Source organism: Aedes aegypti, chromosome 1 (genome assembly GCF_002204515.2).
Source record: "Aedes aegypti strain LVP_AGWG chromosome 1, AaegL5.0 Primary Assembly, whole genome shotgun sequence".
Taxonomy (NCBI): Eukaryota; Metazoa; Arthropoda; class Insecta; order Diptera; family Culicidae; genus Aedes; species Aedes aegypti.
The window spans coordinates 122,426,382-122,448,557 of record NC_035107.1 but is presented as its reverse complement, the minus strand read 5'-3'; the positions used below and the strand labels follow the sequence as shown (position 1 = coordinate 122,448,557).

General features: G+C 40.2%; 1 protein-coding gene across 1 annotated transcript in view; it reads right to left on the bottom strand.

The window, feature by feature from the left end:
• The window catches only part of LOC5567048, a 133,072-nt gene extending 111,235 nt beyond the window's left edge, over positions 1–21,837 (bottom strand). Inside the window, exon 1 of the mRNA XM_021846862.1 lies at positions 21,172–21,837. The gene's annotated coding sequence lies outside the window, so the exon portion shown is untranslated. The remainder of the gene's footprint in view (positions 1–21,171) is intronic.
• Positions 21,838–22,176: the final 339 nt, after the last annotated feature.

Genomic DNA, 22,176 nt, shown 5'->3' with positions numbered 1-22,176 from the left:
GACCAAAATTTTTAAACAAGATGTCATTAGAATCGTAAACTTATATTCTTTGAATATGAATAAATATTATGAATAAACTCGAAAACTCGTCTGATCTGAACGGCTCCAGATTCAACCAGTGCAGGGTGATTTCCTCCATCAACAGCTACCGCAAACACTCTCAGCCAGTCCATGAAAACAACCTTATGTTTACGCTTGCCGTAAAAATCATCTTCGCTTCGAAAGATGCGCACGTTTTTCATCAGACTTTTTTTTACTCCTGGTAGTATAACAGCGATTACAAGCAATTTTCCATAAGTTTCCAACCATCGTAGCGACAATACCGGGCAGCAAGATAGCTGTTGCGGTAAACGTGCAACTATTCAGCAAGACCAAGCTGAGGGTTGTGGGTTCGAGTTCTACTGGCTCTCGACTTCCTAGGGTATCTTTGTGCTTGCCACACGATAAATGCTAAAATGGTCAATTGGCAAAGAAAGCTCTCATTTAATAGCTGTTGAAGCAGGCTCTATCTCAGTAGGGATGTTATGTCAGAAAGCAAAACAAGCGAGAGTACGGCCACAGCACAGACCTCGAACGTGGAGATGTTGGCTTCACCGCCACGCATCGAGCAACACATCATTCTACTGGATATATTTTCTAGTGCCATTATCGTCGAATTTGCACGTGCGGGATGAAAAATCGTTAATGGTGGTGTGATGGGCGATGTGGAAATCCATTCGCTGGAATCTCAAGAGCTTGAAATATAAGTGTGGAGCAATATGTATCGGTACATGTCAAAAATGGCAAATCTGTCCTGTGTGTTTTGTGCAGTTTTCAACATGAGACAGTTTTGCGGTTCATAGTAATCGGATCCAGTAAAAGCATTTCATTATCGCTTTGAATGAATATTGCTAAAATAATGTATGAATACGTGTAGGCTACCAATGAGAAGAAAATTTAATACTGAATGCAATGCATTGTGACTGCATGATTTATGCAATTCAAACCAATCGACTCAAGCTTTCGAAAAGTTGGGTAAGCTCATTTGATATTCATAATTGACACTAATAGCTGATGCAGCACGCATTTTGAAATTTTAAAAAAAGATTCTCCATGTACCATTTTGTTGTGGATTTTCCTGCAAAAGTATGTCCTTCCATGATATAATGAAGCAACATATGATTTGTGAATGCTGCTAAATAAGTATCGACGACAAATGATTTATCAACTTGTGTATTCAAGATCATGCCGCCCTGAAAATGCATTTTGCTGTACATATATCATTGGGACACGTAACCCATACTTCAAGCATGTCTACCAAAGGTGTAGCTAGATTATGGTGGGGCAACCTGAAATCTATTTCATAAATTTTACCCAAAATTGTTTTTTTCATGTTTTTGTGATGGTCTAAAATGTTTGCATGAAACACCATGAGAACACACTGTAGGATAAATAAAAGGCAACCATTTGTTTTAATCGTTATTTACGAGATTTTTACTGCCGTTCCACGCATAATTGTCCCATGTTCCAAAATATGCAATCGAGAAAAACGCGTTTAAAGATTTTAACACATTTAGGCCTCGTTTTGACCAGGTGTGTGGTAAATTAAATTAAAATCTATACAATAGTATAAAGAATAGCGTGTTCATTAGAGTCAAGAATTTGTGTTATGGGAAAAATGTAAATTTAACTACGAAATTCATAGTGGGACTGATATGCCTAGTAATACGGGATTTTTGCTGAATTTCTACGCATAACAGTCCCACTGATAGTAGCGACCAATTATGTGCTAAGCATACTGCTGTAGATAATCGTTCTTATGTATATATTGTACCGAATGTAGAGGACGTATATCTTCAAGACTATGTTAAGGCACCTAATGATAGCTCAAGTGACATGTGCCAAACGGAGCCACGTGTGGGGAAGTGAAGAAATACGATTTTATAGTTTGGGATGGACAGCAAAGTTTTCTGTATGTGTGATAATGAGAAAATGTATGAATTAGTGAAATAAAGAGTGGATGAGTAAGTTAGAGAGTTTATTAGATGTACTAAATTCCTATATCGACTCTTCCAGCTGCAGGCCTGACAGACCAATTGCACGGAATAACCCAGTAAGACCTGGCCACATACAAAACCTCTTGAACTATTCTTCTTTTGACTTGATTTGCAAATTCATGATGTTTGGGGACTTTAGTGGCCAATTCACCAGGAAACCGGGAATTAGGAACAAACCGACATGTGGTCAAGTCATTCAAATACATCAGAACCACCTTTAGATTTAATTTGAAAATTCATGAAAATTGATATGTTGCAAGCAAGGTTTCAGATTCGCCAAAATAATGGCCACTTCCACTAGTGAACCGGTATTCGGAACAACCCAGCATGTGGCAAAGTCATCCAAAATCGGTCGAACCATTTCTATTTAGACTTGGTTTGCTAAATCATGAAGTTGATTTGTCGCAAGCCATGGACTCGAAATTAAAGTGATTACTGATTCTTCAAGTGGGATCACTTCAGTACGCCCCGCGATGAATTCAAAATAACGGTAAATTTGTAATCGATGACCACGGTTCCAAAAACTAGAAGAATTTTGTGATTGACCCTGAAAATTTAACTGAAATTCATTGAAAAACGGATGGGAAATAATATTTTGATATTGAAATCAAATTTGACGTTTGGCTCGCATGAATGATGAATGCATCCCGATAATACAAACAAATAAAACAGGTTGTGTTCCACATGGGATGTAAAGCCAGCGTAAGAAGATATTCAAAACGATTTCCCCGAGCTCCAGCTAAATACTGCCTACTGAATATTATGTTCGAGATCAGCGCAGCGAATTTTATAGTGTGACAGTTATGCGTAGAAATACAGTAGTGGGACAGTTATACGTGGAAATTCATCAATGGGACAAATTGACTTGGCTTGCTTTTTATTGAGTTTCCGAACAAAGTCAATTTTTGGTAAGTGCTTTCTAAAACTATTTGTAAAAATAAACTGTTTGATGGCAAATAGTCAAAATGCACAAAAAGTAACATGGGACAATTATGCGTATAACGGCAGTTTAGCCCTGGGCTAGTTCTTCTCGGGACCAACGGATTTACTTTCTTTCCGAAGCAAGTTGTCACCATAACTTTTTACGTCATAAGTGTGTACCGTTGGGACGGGATTCGAGTCCAGGTCCTCGGCGTGAGAGGCGTGTAATAATAATTTAGGCAACATTTGCTGAACTTGAAAAATATTTATAGGCAAATTTTAATGACTATTTACACTTTAGCCCTCTCAGGGTCTATGAGAATTGTTCAGTGGTGGACTCACAACCCTCACTTGCTGCGCGAGAAAAAAGTAATCACAACAAAAGATAGAGAAAAGGAAATGCACTAGTATTGAATTATTAAGCTTAAACACTGTATCTTGGAAATTCAAATTTTAAACAATAAATTTATTTATTTTGGAGGGGAATTCATAGGAAGCACAGGATGTGCTCATTTATTTTCACTTGATTACAACGTTTTGCGAGCTTACCCGACCTCTGGGTCGTCGCATGTCGGTCACTTCGTGTCTGGGCCACCTGAAGCCGGATCTGGACGCCTTCGTTCCGCTCAATTGCGCACTTGGATGATGACTCCACTATTTCGGAACTGGTATGAGAGATCGGCGGTTGCACTCACGAGACGCGGTTAGGAATTTAGTTCCTGAATTAATAAAAATTGCGGTTTTAGGTCTTGAACGAACCGACCATTAGAAATTTAGTTACCAAAAGATCTCCTTTCCTTGACCTGCATATCCTTTTTATATCGCTCAGGATGATGCAGTGAAACCCATGGGTGGAACATTTCCCGGGAGGGATTTGTTTCCGCACAGTTGGTACAGGGCGCCATGATGCAGTGCATAAGGAAGGAATGATGATGTAGGGTTTTATAGGACGGGGATTTGAATTCAAATATTTAAATTATGTTTATTTACAAATTGTTTTTTCTTGTTTTTTTTTAATTCATTGATTTTATATTAAGGGTAATTGATTTTTTTAGGATAGGGAATATAGGAATACTATTTACATGTTTATATATACATTTAAACTAATGTTAAGCATAATTATTTACAAAAAAGGAGAAAAATATAACAAAACGAAAAAAGAAAAATACAAAAAAAGGCAAATGCATGATTGTGACCTATCACATAGGTAACAAGTTCTTACCACTACACATGGCCCATCCCCCCAACAGGTAATCATTCACGAAGTGCTTATATGATTAGCAGTATCAATGGTCGGAGATCCCATTCTAGACAGTTGGTAGTCCGTTTTCAACATGAATTTCTTAAGGTATGTGACTACAGTGTTCTATAAGGACATCATACAAATCTCAGAAGAATTTTATTTAGGTTTCTTGGCTTTATGTTTCATGATATCTACAAGTTTTCCACGAGTAGCTCTAGATACTGCTTAATTCATAAATTTTGCATCAACAGAGAAAAACATCCCTATGGATTTTTGTCAACAAAAACCATGAAAGTACTTTATTAACTGCTACAGGAGGTACTAGTTTATAAAATGATCTTAAACATTTTACAGATTATTTGAATGATTTTATTGATGACTCTTCCATGCATTTCTATAGACAATTTTCAATAAATAACCCCTGGAATTTCTCAAGACATTATATATGCTGCTATCAGAAATTTGCTGGTAGTTTTCTTAGAATAAATGGCACGATTTTTTTTTAAGAAATACTTTCCAGAATTAAGTCACTTCCTGTTGGAGGAGCTAATCGCTAAGCCAAATTATAATTGGCTTAGAAGATCCCAAGGCGAAAACGCCGTTATTCTGAAAATGTTCATCAATCTGATAAGCAAGTCTGGTGCAAACAGCGGTAAAGCCGGAAAGATACACATGGCGAAAGGTCGTGACTATGATAATGTATCATACATCCTTGAAAAAACTTTTGAGGAACTCTGGTGATATCTTCTACTGAATTATCTTTGCAGAAATGTCTAGATGAATTTCTTTGGTGATTTCCGGATAGAATCCTCCTTAAGAAAAATCTCGCAGTAATGTTTAGTTTTAGTTCTACTTGAATACGAGAGAATATGAGATGAATATCTAGAGGTTAAAAAGGGAGTGGGCCATTTGGCATAAAGCCATTTGGCATAAGGTCATGTGGCATAACGTCATTTTGTAAAATTGCTATTTGGCATGACGGTCATTCGGTATAATCATAATAATCGCCCTTCTTTCAAAAGATGGCTGTTCTTGATGGAAAAATGTTATGCCAAATGACCGTTATGGCAAATGTCTGTTATGCCAAATGACACAGACCCATTAAACGACTGTGGATTTGAGACTTGGAAATTTGAGATTTTTTCGGCCTTTGCAGTTTCTATAAATTGCAAAAGGTGTAAAAAATCCCTGATTGCAAATTTTTGGAACATAAAATTGATGGGATCGTCAGGAAAAATATTTTATGAACTGATACAAAAAATCCTTACAATACTTCGTGGAGTGAGTCTTGGAAAAAATCAATGATCATTGATTTCTATAATTTTAAACACATAGATCAAACTTGTGGACTTTTATCAGTGTAACCACTGCATGTCAGCTCGCGTGAAGTGGTTGTGATAGAGATGCAGAAGCAAAACAAAAAAACATATGATGATGAGGTAGAAGTAAACTAGTCGGTGATTTATGCAGACATACTCGCCATCGTCATACATTGCATTGTAGTCGTGGATTGTGAACGGGAAATACTTGAGCTTGAGCTTGATTAGCTGCCCGTAATTGCAACTCCAGTATCGCCAGATCCGCTGCAATTACACAAGAAACCAACCAGATGACTGTTTGGGACTAACAGGCACCCTTAGTGTATAAGTGATGATGACCTTCTATTTTTAGGCAACAATGGCGCCTGCCACATCAGAATGCAGACTAATGTGGGGAAGGGAGAGGATTTGATGATGTATTAAACTGGTTCCCACAGTAGACCGGATATACCCCTGTATCTACGCCATTTTATACGGGAAGGTGTAGGGGTGATAAATTGATGGCAAAGAAGTTTGCAGTTTGATTAGCAGACTACCTATGTATCAGTCGTAAAGAAAGGCGTGCTATAATGATGGAAGAATGAAAGCGTTGGAAAACGTTTTTTTTTTGCCCATCTCGTTCTCTGGCAAATGCTACAAATTGTAATAGAGCAACTGTGATATATTAAGAGTGAAAGACAGAAGCATGTGAAAGATACAACTACAAAGTACGTGGAAGGGAAGTGCTCAAGAGGAAGTAGTGAAAGAGGAAACCACTTTTTGTGAGATTTTAATAATTAGTAATTTAAATTGAAAAATAACTACAGTTAACTCTCCCTCAGTCGATATTGAAGGGACCATCGAGTAAGGGAGGTATCGAGATACAGAACACATATTTTTCAAATTTTAAACATTAATTATTTTCACAAAACACATTCAAAATAGTAATTTAAATGTGAAATTTAATACAATTTTACCACATTTACCTATGTGAAACTTTTTTACCGGTCGGCAAAAATTGAAAATTTTATCACCCAGGATTAGGCAGTAAACCTCAATTTTACTATCAATTTAGTCATAACTAGTGGTCCCGGTACACTTCGTCTTGCCATCAAGTAGGCTGATAAAAAATGTCAAGAAATCCCCTATACAAAATGATATCTTAGTCTTCTCCCGTTTTCCCCATAATTCCGGAGACTTTTCGGAACCTTTTCCTCGCATGAACACGTCGCATCCCTTGTGGAGGGCAACAATGAAAAACTTGCGTCAATCCGATGAACCGTTCTCGAGCCATTTCGTGACATACAAACACCACTCCATTTGTATTTATATAAGATATTCAAATTCTTGATTTTTTTTAACATTTGGAGGACATTTGGAACTTTTCATGAAATTAGCGAGTTTTTTTTTATATATAAAAAGGAAGGAAGCCAACTTCTTTTTCTTTTTTTTTTAAGGCACTTTGTGCACGTGGCCACTATTGTGCCGGAATCAGTTGATCTGTAGCTTCTTCTTTACCGATACAGATCTATTTTCAACTTATCTATATTTACATCCTATTATCACTCTCTCCTACTCTTTTACTCTCACACCGAGCAGGTAGGAGAGAGCTCTGTTGTTCGTGAGGCTAGCTGCCTGCGAAGAGGGTCAGTTTGTCTCAGTCATCATCTGATACTGACGGAGGATGGATGTGCTCCCCAAAGCACGGTCCTCCGTGAGGCGTCTTCTGATGGCTGGACGGGTTTTTTATGTGGAGGGGCTGGGAATCGAACCCATGACCTTCCGCTTATGAAGCGAAAGCGTAACCTCAAGGCTACAGACCCCCCATAAAAAATAGCGAGTTAGAGAGGTAAATTTACTTGGGAAACTGGAACAAATAGCATCGAGTTAGGGAACATCGAGTTAGAGAGGTATCGACTTACAGAGGTATCAAAGCATGCTAAATTGAAGGGACCGCGCATTCCATCGAGTTAGGGGAAATATCGAGATACAGAATATCGAGTAAGGGAGAGATGACTGTATCTAAAATGAAAGAAATTTTAGTATTGAGCGTTGCTGAAAACCAATCAGCCGCTGTTGAAAATTTTGGTCTCCCCTCGGAAACATTCTTAAGAAAGAAGTGTCACTATTAAAAGGTCTCAGTGATAAACCGGCCTACAAAATGACTTCCGATTCCATACCTGTGAAGAACAAAACCAGGCTAAAATTTCACGGAAACTCCGTGTGAAATCTTCGGCCCGTCAACGCGCGATGACGCAAAGGTCGGTTGTGATGGATGTTCGGGATGGTTCCATATCCGTTGCCTGGGTGTCGAAGAAAGAAGGCCCAGGAGTATCAAAAGCGGAATAAGCCAACTCGTAGTTGGAAGCAAACGGACGAGTCTGACAAATCCAGCGCCAACTCCCGCTTGGGTGCGTCTAGCGTGAATACAAACGTCAGAGCGCTAGAAGAAAGTCAGAAGCGGTAGATGGAAGAGCTGGAAATGGAGAAGCAGCGGCGGAATGAGGAAAAGAAGAGGCAGCGTGCGTTCAAGAAGAAGATAATGAAGATGGAGCTGCAGATGCGTGCAGAAGAAGAAGAAGAATAAGAATAAGAAGAACTGACTGGGCAAGTGGAGGTGTTTCGGAAGAAAACCACACTGCAAAAAAATCTTAAATTTACTTGACGCGTAAACTTTTATGATAATCACGTAAAACGAAATATAACTGAGTATTCAACGATACATAGGGGTCAATTTTGTAAATCGAGCGGATTCATGTGACTCGTTTGTAGTCATTGTCGATTAAAGTAAGCATGCATATTCCAGATGTCACCCGTCGACTACCATAGTAATCCAGTCACATAGAGTGACAACTGTCGATAAACTCGAGTGACAGGGCTGAGTCGAGCGAAATTTTTGGTCGACAGTGACGCCAGTCGACTCGACTTATAAAATAGGACCCATAATGTAAACTGTCTCAATGCATTCAAAAACGCTTGCAATCTTGAGTGAAACTGAAGCATTTCATGATCTTCTATCCAACCTTCGCCAATATTGCATGCTTTCTTGCATCTAGAAAGTGAAATTGCAAACAAGATCGCTCGGTTTACATGATTCCAAGTTGAATATTCTGCCAAAAGTAATACACATGGATGGATCAACGGCTTGTCATTCCATGTGCATTATTTATGATTGAATTTTCAGCGGAAAAATCATGTAAACCGAGCCGTTTTGCAAGCAACATTCTCTGAGAGAAGACGTTTCGCGTTCAATATTGAGGTTTTTGGTAACAATGTTGTATATAATAGATGTGATTATTGTTAGAGGAGCAACGACGTCGTAATATAAACATTTTGTGCCAGCCTAACTATTTGTGTTATTTGTGCCAGTCTAATGTTCTTCTGCTGGCTATGCAATGCGCGCCATTTTCCTATCTGAAAAGTGAACTCGTTGTGTGCGCATCGTTAGAGTTAATAAATCCTTTTTTATATCGTTATTAAGCATAACTCGGACTTTTATTCCACTGCTGTCTAATCCCAATATATTATTGGCCCAGTAATCGTGGAAAGTGCGTGAGTTTGTGTCGCCGCGAGTGTGAATTGTGTGGACAATTTCTTGAACCGAAAAATCGTGTTTGATCGTGTCGGAAAGACAAGATGGCGGACGCGAAAATACAGGTGGGAAAGTTAAACGACCAGAACTACGCGATCTGGAAGTTTAAGGGCCCTATTTTATAAGTCGAGTCGATCAAAAACGACTCGAATGGAGTCACTGTCGACCAAAAATTTCGCTCGACTTGGCGCTGTCACTCGAGTTTATCGACAGTTGTCACTCTATGTGACTGGATTACTATGGGAGTCACCGGGTGACATCTGAAATATGCATGATTACTTTGATCGACAATGACTACAGATGAGTCACATGAATCAGCTCGATTTACAAAATAGACCCCTAAGATGCAACTTTTGTGGACACGGGAGAAATTTTTGGATGTTGTGATTCAACCGAAGCCTGCAGCTGCTGATGCGACCTGGGTCAGTAACGACGAGAAGGCGCAGGCGGTCATCGGGTTAGCACTGGAAGACGCCCAACTGATCCAGGTGATAGAAGTCCACGGCGAAGGAGATGTGGGATGCTCTGAAAGATTACCACGAACGTTCTTCTCTTTCGAGCATCATTGACGTCGTGCGTCAATAACGGTGATATGGCGGAACACCTGAAGCAGACGGCGTTGCGAATTCGCTTGTCTGCTTTAGTAGAGGACGTGAAGGACAACTGGTTTTTGCCTCTGATGCTGTCCAGTCTGCCGGAGTCCTACGGTGGCCTCATCATGGCTCTCGAAAGTCGACCAGATGCGGATCTGACTGTCGATTTCGTGAAGGGCAAGCTGCTAGGCGAGGGATGGCGTCGTGTGGAAAACGCGTCGTTGAGTGAGAAGGCGTTGGCAACCGGATCTTGGAAGAAGAAGCCGGCAGAGAAGCCAACAGTGAAGGAAGACAAAGTGTGCCATTATTGTAAGAAGGAGGGGCACTTCCGGCGCGACTGTCGGAAGCTGATGCAGGATCGACAGGAGAAAGGAAAGTCACAGCAAGCAAACATCGTCGTGAAATCGGAGTCAGGAAGAGAGCTTTTTCTTGCTGCTGGCGTGACTGGAGACGCTGCCGTGTGGTATCTGGATTCGGGTGCCACAGCGCATATGACGAACAACTTCAGAATTCTTGAAGAGGTAGATGTGGCGAAAGCAACGACAATCTGTCTGGCTGATGGAAAGTCGATCAAATCGGCCGGGTCCGGCTCTGGGCGGCTAATTTCAGTGAATGGAAGAGGAGCCCGGATGGATGTGAAACTGGAGAACGTGTTCCATGTGCCATCGTTGGCGGGAAACTTGCTGTCAGTCAGCAGAATCACCGACTTGGGATTTCGAGTCATGTTTGACAAATCCGAGTGCAAAGTGCTAAAAGGAGAAGAAGCAGTGTTAGTGGGTCAAAGGAAGGGTGGTCTATACCATCTGAAATAACTTCCAGAACAAGCGTTCTTACTTAGTGGATCCAAAGCAAGGTGAACTGTGTCCGCATTAGTGGCACCGTAGATTTGGCCACAGAGGTCCACATGCTGTGATGAAAATAGTGCGTGAAGACCTGGGGCACGGGTTGAAGATGGGCTCTTGAGAAGTGCAATCGATGTGTGGCTGTTGCTGTGAGGTGAAGATGAGCAGAGATTCTTTTCCGAAGGCATCTGTGACAAGGTCGAAAGTAGTAGGAGAGCTGATTCACGTCGACCTAGGAGGTCCGATGGAGGTAGCTACACCAAGGGGTAATCGCTTCTACATTGCTCTGGTGGATGACTACAGCCGTTATTCCGTCGTCTACCCGCTCCAGAGGAAGTCTGATGCTGAGGAGAGAATTCGTGAGTATGGCGCTTTGTTGAAAAATCAATTTGGTCGATACCCGAAATGTTTTCGCTCTGATAACGGTGGTGAGTTCGTGGGTGCTTCGTTGATGAAGTTTTCCTCAACGAATGGCATCGTGGTTCAGCGAACGGCACCCTATTCGCCACAGCAAAACGGTGTGGTGGAGCGCAAAAACAGGTACCTTGTGGAGATGATGCGATGCATGCTGTCCGAAGCGGGACTCGATAAGCGGTTCTGGACCAAAGCGAACTGCACAGCAAATTACCTGCAGAATCGTTTGCCATCGTCTGCGATAGACAGGACCCCGTACGAGTTGTGGAGCGGAAAGAAGCCGTCGTATGCGCATCTCAGGATATTTGGTTCGGAAGCGTATGTCCACGTTCCGAGGGAAAAGCGGCGTAAGCTTGACCTGAAGGCTGAGAAACTGGTGTTCATCGGGTACGAGGAAGGAAGTAAAGCCTATAGATTCTTGAATCTGGAGACGGATTGTGTGACGATCAGCAGAGACGCAAAGTTGCTTGAACTGTGTACCGTCAAGGAAGCTGTTCGTCGTGAGCCTTTTGCGACAGGAGGAGTTCTTGAAGTCCCTTTGGCTTTACTGCCCGAGAAAGTAAAAGAAACTGTTGAAGCGCCGGATTTGGAGTCTGACACAAAATCGGAAGTTGATGACGTTAAAGATTCCCGGTATGGTAGTGCTTCTGAAGGCGATTCTTCTGTTCACGATTTTCCGTTGGATGAAAATTTGCTTCGTTCGAAGCGGTCGACGAAAGGGAAGCCACCGTCCAGGTTGATCGAAGAGATTTTCGTGGCTGGGAGTGTTTCCGAGGAGTTCGATCCCAGGAACTTGCGAGAAGCCTTGACCTGTGGAAAGAAAAAGGAATGGGCAGCATCGATGAAGGACCAATGGAAATCACATTCCGACAATGATACGTGGGAGTTGGTGAATTTGCCGCCCGGCCGGAAAGCAGTTGGTTGTCGTTGGGTCTTCAAAGCGAAGAAGAATGCGGCTGATGAAATGACCAAGTACAAGGCCCGGCTGGTAGCCCAAGAGTACTCCCAGAAGTACGGGGAAGATTTTGATGAAGTTTTCGCTCCGGTGACCATGTACACAACTCTTCGAGCTCTTCTAGCTTTGGCGAGTAGCAGAAAAATTACGTTGAAGCACTTCGACGTCAAAACCGCCTACTTGTACGGCAAACTAGATGAGGAGTTGTTTATGAGGCAACCGCCTGGTTACGAAGTTGTTGGGAAAGAGCACATGGTGTGTCGATTGAAGCGTAGCATTTATGGCCTGAAGCAGTCGGCCAGGTGCTGGAATCGTCGGCTGGATAATGTTTTGCATGAAATGGGATTTCGACCGAGTGCAGCAGACCCCTGCTTGTATACCAAAGTTGTGAATGGGAAGTGGGTTTATCTGCTTGTGTATGTTGATGACATTATGGTTGGAAGTGAAGATGAATCCCAGATCGGTGCAGTGTATAGAGCGTTGAAGAAACAATTTGAAATGACCGATCTTGGTGAAGTGAGCTATTTTCTCGGACTTGAGATTGGACATGAAAATGGACAATACATTGTATCATAGGAAAATTACATTCAAAAAGTGGCGGAGGAATTTTGCCTCCGTGAAGCGAAAAGTGCCAAATCGCCAATGTAAACCGGTTATATTCGGATGGAGGATACAAGTCCGTTGCTATCGGACACAACAGCCTACAGGAGTTTGGTTGGCGCACTGCTATACAGTGCGGCGAAGAGGGTAGTTCGATACCTTAAGACTACGAAGGACTGGAGATTGAAATTTGGTAACAATGACGGCCTGGTTGGCTACTGCGATGCCGATTGGGCTGGAGATGTTGGAACCCGAAAATCAACAACAAGATTCGTATTCCACTATGCGGGTGGAGCGGGTGTGGTGTGGGTGAGCCGTAGACAATACCCAGGTAACCATAAGCCGTATATCGGGCCCAATCCCCCATATACGGCTTATATAGTGCTATTTAACGGCTTATTAGCATTATATCAGCAGTAAAACAACATTTTGGCCCAATATACGGCTTATTGGTAACCTGGGTATTGTGTGACGCTATCATCTATGGAATCCGTATACGTGTCGTTAAGGCCGCACGGGACGTCATCATAATCGCCCTATTCATTTCAAGAAGCAAATCCCAAGAACCACTCCATACATCGATGCGAAAATGTATCACTATGATTCTTTATATGTAGTGCACAACCCGATAAATTTTCAGCTTGATCGGTTCATTAAAACTCGAGATTTGCTTCCACAAAGTTTTGATGATAATTGTTAGAGTGAGACGAAAGATAAGGAAAATAACACGGTCTCCCGTGTCCCCTTAAGCGAGGCAAGTCAAGAGCTGGTGTGGTTGCTGTCTCTGTTCAAGGATCTTGGTGTGCAAAAAAGTGGTCCAGTCACTATTCGAGAGGACAACCAAAGTTGCATAAAGTTCGTTGGTTTGGAGAGGTCGTCGTTCAAAACATATTGAGACCAAGCAGCACTACGTGAAGCAGTTGTACGAGGACAAAGTGTTAAGCTTGGAATACTGTTAGACCGACGAGATGGTGGCAGATATATTGACAAAACCACTGGGCACCATCAAGCACCGTAAGTTGGCAGGAATGCTGGGTCTATCCGCTTAAGGTGGATTCGTTCGTTGAGTGTTAGAGGAGCAACGACCTCGTAATATAAACATTTTGTGCCAGCCTAACTATTTGTGTTATTTGTGCCAGTCTAATGTTCTTCTGCTGGCTATGCAATGCGCGCCATTTTCCTATCTGAAAAGTGAACTCGTTGTGTGCGCATCGTTAAAGTTAATAAATCCTTTTTTATATCGTTATTAAGCAAAACTCGGACTTTTATTCCACTGCTGTCTAATCCCAATAATTATAGGTTTTATCATTGAATAATACATAAGTAACGGCTTTGCATGATTGAGGCTAAAATTACGTTACGTGTAAATCTAAGATTTTTTGGTGTGCAGTTTCGCGATTAGAACTCAAGACCCTGTGATGGATGAATGAGTACTTTGATGCTACACGATAGGCCACATATGAAGTGATAAGAGATTTTTTTGGTGTATGCGAATGTAACATACAAAAATCGTTAACATCAATACATATCACAATCGGACAGAATTTCCAGCAAATAACAACAAGCAGTGTTGATAGACTCACACTCAAAATCTCAATCAATACGGTCTCTCGTGAGAGCAAACTCATTAGAGATCTGCTTCACAAATCTCACGCTTGAGATTTTGATGCAAAATCAACTCAATCAACTCAAACCGTAAAAAATGATTCAGTCACAAAATCCGGCAAAAACTCGTGAAACCCGAATGTTGTTGTTTACGTTAGAAAGGATTAACATAATTTTACCAGACTAACAAGAAATTGTTGCCGTGTGTGAGTAAACTGTGGGAATGCGACACAATTAGCTAAAAAGGTGAGCCAACTCATCCATGATTTTTTGACTGCTGAGTTGCATGATTGACAACTCACGCATGAAAAATATCAAGCGTTAGTTGTGAGAAATTGAGTTTTTCACAACACTGACAACAAGAAGTTTCTTATTACGGAATTCAATATTCCATAAACAAATATATTTATAATAACAATACTAATTGTGATACAATTTTCAAGTACATCATCAAAGTAAGGATGGCACCACACTCCCCCATCTGCTGACACCCATGATGTCTGCAATTCGTCCAGACCGCAAATCAATCCCACTCAAAATTAATGCTATCCGGCACGCTCTAAAAATAATTGAGACGTGATATGACATCGAGCTCGGGTGAAAAAGGGCAACCACAGTTCGAAACTGAACCGAATCTAAGTTACGTTTACCGCCAACCAACCACTAGTGCCTAATGATATGAGTTCGTGAAAAAATAGTGTGTCAATGTACATTAATTTATGCTATGAGTGTTGAATCTCTAAGTAGCAGTTCGCCAAAGATGGACGACCGACAACCCGAAACGTTTAAACACCACTAACTAAACTGCCTAGATACCTGTCCCTGGTGACAGAAACACGCTGTAGTGAGTGGCCATTTCGAATCTTACGGATGAATGATGCGATAAATCTTACTGTAGAGAAAGGTTGGGTTAAAATTTCGTTTTATGATTTCTTGCTTAATTCAAAACAAATGTTATAAATGTGCCAAAAAATGGTATTAATTCCAACTGTTCTAGTTTTATATCTGCAAGTATTGATTCTTCCACTAAGGTCGCAATTTTGCCCCACCTTACTCTACACTGTTCGTTGGTCGGTCATTTTCTTTTTTCGGTGTGCCCTGCAATGGGCCAATTAATCAAAATTAATTACGTGTTAAGTGCGGGGTGATAAAATTAGACGCAAATTTCCGGTCGTTTTCTTTCTCGGACCTACTCGATTGACGCGAGGAACGAAGAACTCCCACCGGGGGAAAAGTGCGTGAATCGTTTGCCACAGCTATTGTGATAAAATACGAAGAATGAATAAATCACAGCTCGGGAACATTTGAATTTGGAAGCGGATTGCTCGTTCGGTTCGGTGTTGGGGCCATTTGGTGTGAGATGTAAAACACGAAAGGAAGGTGCTCAAATAAATGGTTTGCGGTTTACTTTGTGAGGTGGAACAGAGAAAACTCTTTCAATTTGGTTTGGATTGGCAGGACAAAGAGCGGAATCTAAGCAGCTGAATGGGAAAATTTGTCAACGGAAGTTTGACGTGGCAAAGAGCAAAACATGATATTTTCATTATGTATATAATTTATTTCGGATCTTCTATTCTAAAATTTTGAAAAGTGAAAGTGCCTTATGATGTTTTTGTTATTATCAATCGTCAATGCATAACGAATCATCTTAATGGCGTAGCTTTCATAGCCTACTGCTTAGTTTTCAACATTCGAATTAGACTGGTGCCTCAACGTGAAACGGGGAATTAGATCAGTAGAAAATTGTTGAAAATGGTCTGCAATATTAGGAATGAATGGAAACTAATTCAGTTCTTTTGCTTCTTATTTTTGGTGAGTTTTCTAACAAGTACAGAGCCTATTTATCAAGTTAATGGTGCATGTTGTAGAGAATAAGATGATTGTATTATCAGGATATTCAGAAAGTTTGATACTGTTACATAAAACAATAGAAATATAAGTAGTAGAACGCTAGTGGCGCTGTTATCACAAAACAAAATTATTTCATTATTACTTACTGTTAAAGCTTTTGATTGCTTGTTTAGTGCCATGTTGTAGAGAATGTTTTATTTTGGTCGAAAAAAATGATTTGACACTTATAGACCCGGTACTCAAGCTGTCAGAGCGTGGCAAACTAGATGTTGGTCACACGAACAGTCGCGACATTAGCATTCTAAGGCTATTGCTTCTACTCATAAAACCATGTTTTGTTAGAAAGAATTAAGATTTGGCAAGTAGGCATTGATTTTGAGGTGAAAAAAAATGTTGTTAGTTTTGTGACAGAATTTGTAAGAGAAAGGTGAATAGAAATACATTGGAGAACAAGAACGCGAAAATTGTTCAAATTGGTCCGATGGTCTGAGTTAGAAACGTTCCGAAGTCTCCATCAGTGTTCTGGGTCACGACACATATATGTGACAAATTTGAATTACATCACAATAATATCCACTCACCTGTTAAGCCAGACTATCCACAAGGCACATTTGAGCATAATAGTGAGCAGCGAGCACGAAAGTTCATCATTCTGTCTCCGACACGAACTGGAGTGTTCTTTAACCTTCCTTAGTCCCTAACAAAAAGTTACAAATTGTGACTTAGAGTCGTTTTCGACCCGAAAATTCAAACAGCTTGCTAAAATCAGTGTGTTGACCGAATTTAGTTCTGTTGGGCTTAAATGAAGGGCACACATGTCTAGTTTCAGGAACCCTCCCGGAGATCCGGATTTCGTCACTGTGGCCACCGGGAACCTGCTACATCTGAAAAAAGTCCCTTTAGAGACCCTTACTTTGACGACCTGTAGTTTCGTAACTAAACAAGCAATCTGAACCGTTCTCATATTGTTGAATAGGTATTCACGTGGACTGGGAATAGAGATTCTTAAATCACTTACAGTCGGGTCTCCTATTAAACGCATTCCTATAACGTGCACTCCTGTTACGCTCACTCCTATAAGACACACCAGAACGTTATAGGAGACCCAGGGCTTATGGGATTTCATCACTTTGGGGGTGTCGTTGAATATCTCGTATGCCAAAAGAGATAGCACAGTACTGTCTTCGGCGAAGTTTCAGTGCTAAGTACGATCTACCTTAAGGAGTTGAGGATCATCCTTTTAGTTGAGAACTTGGCCAGTAGGGGCGCTTTTTCTGATTTGCACTATATGAACCATGAGGGATAAGAATGCAAAATTTTGTAACATATGATATCTCTGAATCCTGATGTTTTGGAAGGTTGGTGTCTTCGGAAGAGTTGTTCAGTAGCTCAAGGGCTGACATGTGGTGGTCATTCCGATACGGAATTACGCCACCAGGCGGCGCTAGTGGGCATGGAATGTTTGTTTTGCGCATAGCTCAGTAGCCTGACCACTTAGAAAAATGGCGTCTTCGGTAAAGTTGCTCTGTATCACAAGGACTAACATTATTTGAGCCGAAAGTTTCGAAATTTTGCCACTAAGCGGCGCTAGTGAGCCAAGAATTTTTGTTTTGCGCATAGCTCAGTAGCCTGAGCACTTAGAAAGATGGCGTCTTCGGCAAAGTTACTCTGTATCACAAGGGCTAACATTATTTGAGCCAAAAATTTCGACATTTTGCCACAAGGCGGCGCTAGTGAGCAAATAATTTTTGTTTTGCGGATAGCTCAGTAGCCTGACTACTTAGAAAGATGGTGTCTTTGACAAAGTTGCTCAGTATCACAAGGGCTAACATTATTTGAGCCGAAAGTTTCGAAATTTTGCCACTAGGCGGCGCTGGTGAGTAAAGAATTTTTGTTTTACGCATAGCTCAGTAGTCTGACCAAAGTTGTTCAGTATGACACTAGGCTATCGATTTTCCTCGCATTGTCACGTTTGAGTAAAAGTGCCTGGAGAAAAATATATACATTATTTTTTACAATCGGATAAAGTGTGGCTAGTATCCTAACCACAATTGGATAAAAGTGTGGCTAGTATCCTAACCAATACACAAAAAATTATATATCCCACAATACGGGTATCTCCAGTCGTCATTCCTGGGTTATTTCGGTGAGCCAGATGAACCAAAGTTATCATTCATCAATAATTGAACTAGCAGAGTCATAGGTATTCAAAATCATGAAGAATGAGACGTCGCCTACACACTCCGAAAAAATCATGTGATTTTACGTCTTTTGGATGCACATAAAAGAAACGAGCCAAATGACGTGAATTTATGTCACATTCCAAATACCATAGCGTCTGATTCGGGAAATGCCGATCATAGAGACATCGTTTTCGTGTTCTTTAACGTGTAAAATTACATTTTTTGTTCAATACATCTTCAAGGACACATTTTTGTGTCGTTTTATCAGTTACATCATGTGCTATTCAGTCATAGTCCGAATTACGTCCACAGTAATTTCCATTATTACTGTGCAGAGTGTGGTTTGCTACTAAAACTAAAATGACTCACAATACGGGCATCTCCGGTGGCTATTCCTGGGTTATTTTGGTGATCCAGAAGAACCAAAGTGGGCATTCATCTGGAATTGAACTAAAAAAGTCACAGGTATTCAAAATTATAAAGATTGAGTAGTCGCATGCCTAGTTTTGGTACAAAAACTGAAATGTCTCACAATACGGGTATCTCCAGTGGCCATTCTTTGGTTATGTCGATAGGCCAGAAGAATCAAGGTGGGCATTCATCGAAAATTGAACTAGAAAAGTCACAGGTACTCAAAATCATGAAGAATGAGTCGTCGTATGCCTAGTTTTTGTACAAAAACAAAAATGTTCCACAATACGGGTATCTCCGGTGGCCATTCCTTGGTTATTTCGGTGGGCCAGAAGAACCAAAGTGGTCATGCATCAACAATTGAACTAGCAGAGTCACAGGGATTCAAAATCATGAAGCATGAGCCGTCGCATGCCTAGTTTTGGTGCTAAAACCTAGTGGTCCCATATTACGGGTTTCCCGGTGGCCATTCCGGTGCTCCAAAAGGACCAGAATAACCATCCGTTTATTCTTTTGGCAAAATACATCCAAACATAAAAAATCGTAAAGAATAGGACACAATGCATTTGATTTTGGGGTTCAAATCTTAGTAATTTGATCGAATTGTCCAGATTGGCCACCTCCCGGGACTCCAGGAACCGGTCCCGAATGGACCATACTGGACCAAATTTTTCAGGGAATGTGCGCCGGTAATTGGTTCCTATTTACAGAAAAAAAATTATGCCAAAATATCCATCAACCGAATAGTACCGATGTGAATTACATATACAGAACTGCGATGGAAACTTACTTTTCGGATGTTCCGGGTTTCCGGAACCGGGTATGAATAACTAAGTGATTTGAGAATCTCTATTCACAGTCCACGTGAATACCTATTCAACAATATGAGGACGGTTCAGATTACTTGTTTAGTTACGAAACTACAGGTCGTCAAATAAGGGTCTCTAAAGGGACTTTTTTCAGATGTAGCAGGTTCCCGGTGGCCACAGTGACTAAATTCGGATCTACGGGAGGGTTTCTGAAACTAGACATGTGTGCCCTTCATTTAAGCCCAAAATAACTAAATTCGGTCAACATACTGATTTTTGCGAGCTGTTTAAATTTTCGGGTCGAAAACGACCCTAAGCCACAATTTGTAACTTGTTTATGGAAGCTCCTCTAGGGGTCATTAAAATCTTTTGTTTCCGCAAAAACAAGATTTCTCACAAAAAATAATGGTCAGAAAATCTCAAATTGCTACGTTACTTCCATCAAAAGATACAATGACTTGAATTTTGAAATGGGTCGAAAAAGACCCAAGGTGTTAACTAAGGTTAATATTATACACAAAATAGTTTACTAACCGAAGTTCCAATTTGAAACAATACGATTTGTGTTTTTTATATAAAAAATGTTTGGGTACTTTGTTATTTTGTTGAATTTAATAGGTTGTATTCGGTACTAATTGATCCATAACAACAGTGGTGTCATATAATTTCAATAGCAGTATCACGAGTAACGATGTCAAGACAGATCAATGTTTGAACTGGTAACTCCATATTAATTTTAATTCAAATGCGCCAGCTCATGGAACGACTAAATGAGCTGAAATTTTTAGGTAGTCTTCCTATAACCCTACAGAATAATCCTGGGAGGTGCTCCGTGGAGTCTAGTCTAGTCAAGAACTGAGCTGGTTCAATAGTCTAATCTAGTTTTTACGTACTCAAAACTCTAGAAACAAGTTGAGTTGGTGTCAGATTTAAACCAATTAGTTGGGTAAAACTTGACGACCTATTCACCCGATTTGACCCAGCGACCCACCGGATTAACTTCAGACAAGTACAATTTCCAAAACTTTCAAGTCCTAAAAACAAACGAAACATACATAAGATTGCATTAAAGCTAACATGAAGCACATCCGTCAACAATTATCGAAATGATTTTTTTTTTCATTTGCAGGTTAAGAGGAAATTAACCGTCATCGTTTTACGAATTTTCTAAAGCATTTTTTTCACTCAACACTAAAACAATGCTCATAAAAAACTATCACTGCACTACACTTGCTGAACAGGGTGATTACTAATTCCTGTCAGTAAAGTAAATGTTCGTAGATAAAAGATGTATGTATGAATTTTAATTTGTATATTTGTATATTTGTATATACAAATATACAAATATACAAAATTGCCTGATTGAAACAGCATGTTACCACAATCTTTTAGACTTACTAGGGAATAGAATGAGACTGATTATGGAAAATTTTAGCGAAAAAAATATGTATTTTTTGGTTAAAATATATGCTTTTGAATAATGTGCGTGTTAACTGTAATGCTTCTGAAACAATGCTTGTGGCTGGAAATTGAGGTAAAAAAATTAATTTGTTATCTATGTACAGCAAAGACAAATGTTATAGATGTCCTAAACTGGATAAGCACTGGTAATTAAAATTCATTAAACCATTTTTTTCTATGATTACTTATTTTACTGACAGGATATAGTAATCACCCTGTAAAGAAATGTTCTGTTTCTCAATTTTCTGGGTGGATACGGGTTAAATCAACTTATTTCAATAATAAATTTAATTACATGCAATGAATATTACTTAACATACATTCGAATGCATTCTGATTGAAACATTCATATCTTACCAGCCCTTCATTCAATCTCATGGAAAACAAGTAATCACCGTTGATATTGTTCTCTTCTACACTGCACTTGCACTGACTAACCAAAGAAGATTTCCGTTGTCACACGCATGCTAATTTTAACCCGCATTCAACAGGTGCCAAACATTTCAACACACTTTAAATCACCACAAATCATCATTGGAGAGCATATTTACCCCAAACAACAAAACAAACTCACTCCATTAGTGAGCCAATTTAGCGCCGAAACACAATCGATTATCGGCCGATATCGGGTTTCACCTACTGCTCTATTGACAGGCTGACTGACTGACTGACTGCCATTGGATTGCCACGCCGTGCATCGCTAATTCCCCGCGAGGAGCTATTTGCAGATTCGATTCACATTTTCACCCACATTTAGCATTTTTGGCATACGCCACCTAGGGTTGAAGTACCAGTATTCGTCACCTTGTTTTTTTTTAATCAATGTTGAAACGAAAACTTTCAATCCATTTTTAGCAGAAAGAAATACAAAAAACTGGACACGAACTTTGTTTATGGATTGAGAGTTAGGGTGGTGAGTACTGGATTGCTTGCACCAGTATTCGTCATGTTTCTAATTTCGCTTACTGAATAATCCACCTATATTGATTTTTCATGCACCATTTTAATGCAATTTAGTGAACAATATAAGATTTATATCTATGCACCAAAATTCTAATACATACAATTCTAATTTGCATACAGCATAAGATTTTAATATAAATACTGAATAATTTTAGAGTTTTCATGCAGAATTATATTCAAATCTTGCAGTTAATGGTTGAGTGTAGGTGTCGTAAAACGAAATATAATTCGAGGGTGACAAATACTGATACTATAGCAAACTCTGGTACAATTACCCTACCCCTACTTCACGGATCCCCTGAACTACGGCGCGTCGAGTGGCCAACGACTATGCGTCGTTGTTTATATCACAAACCGATTGGCGACGATGGGTTTTTCTGTTTCGGAACACCACGCACT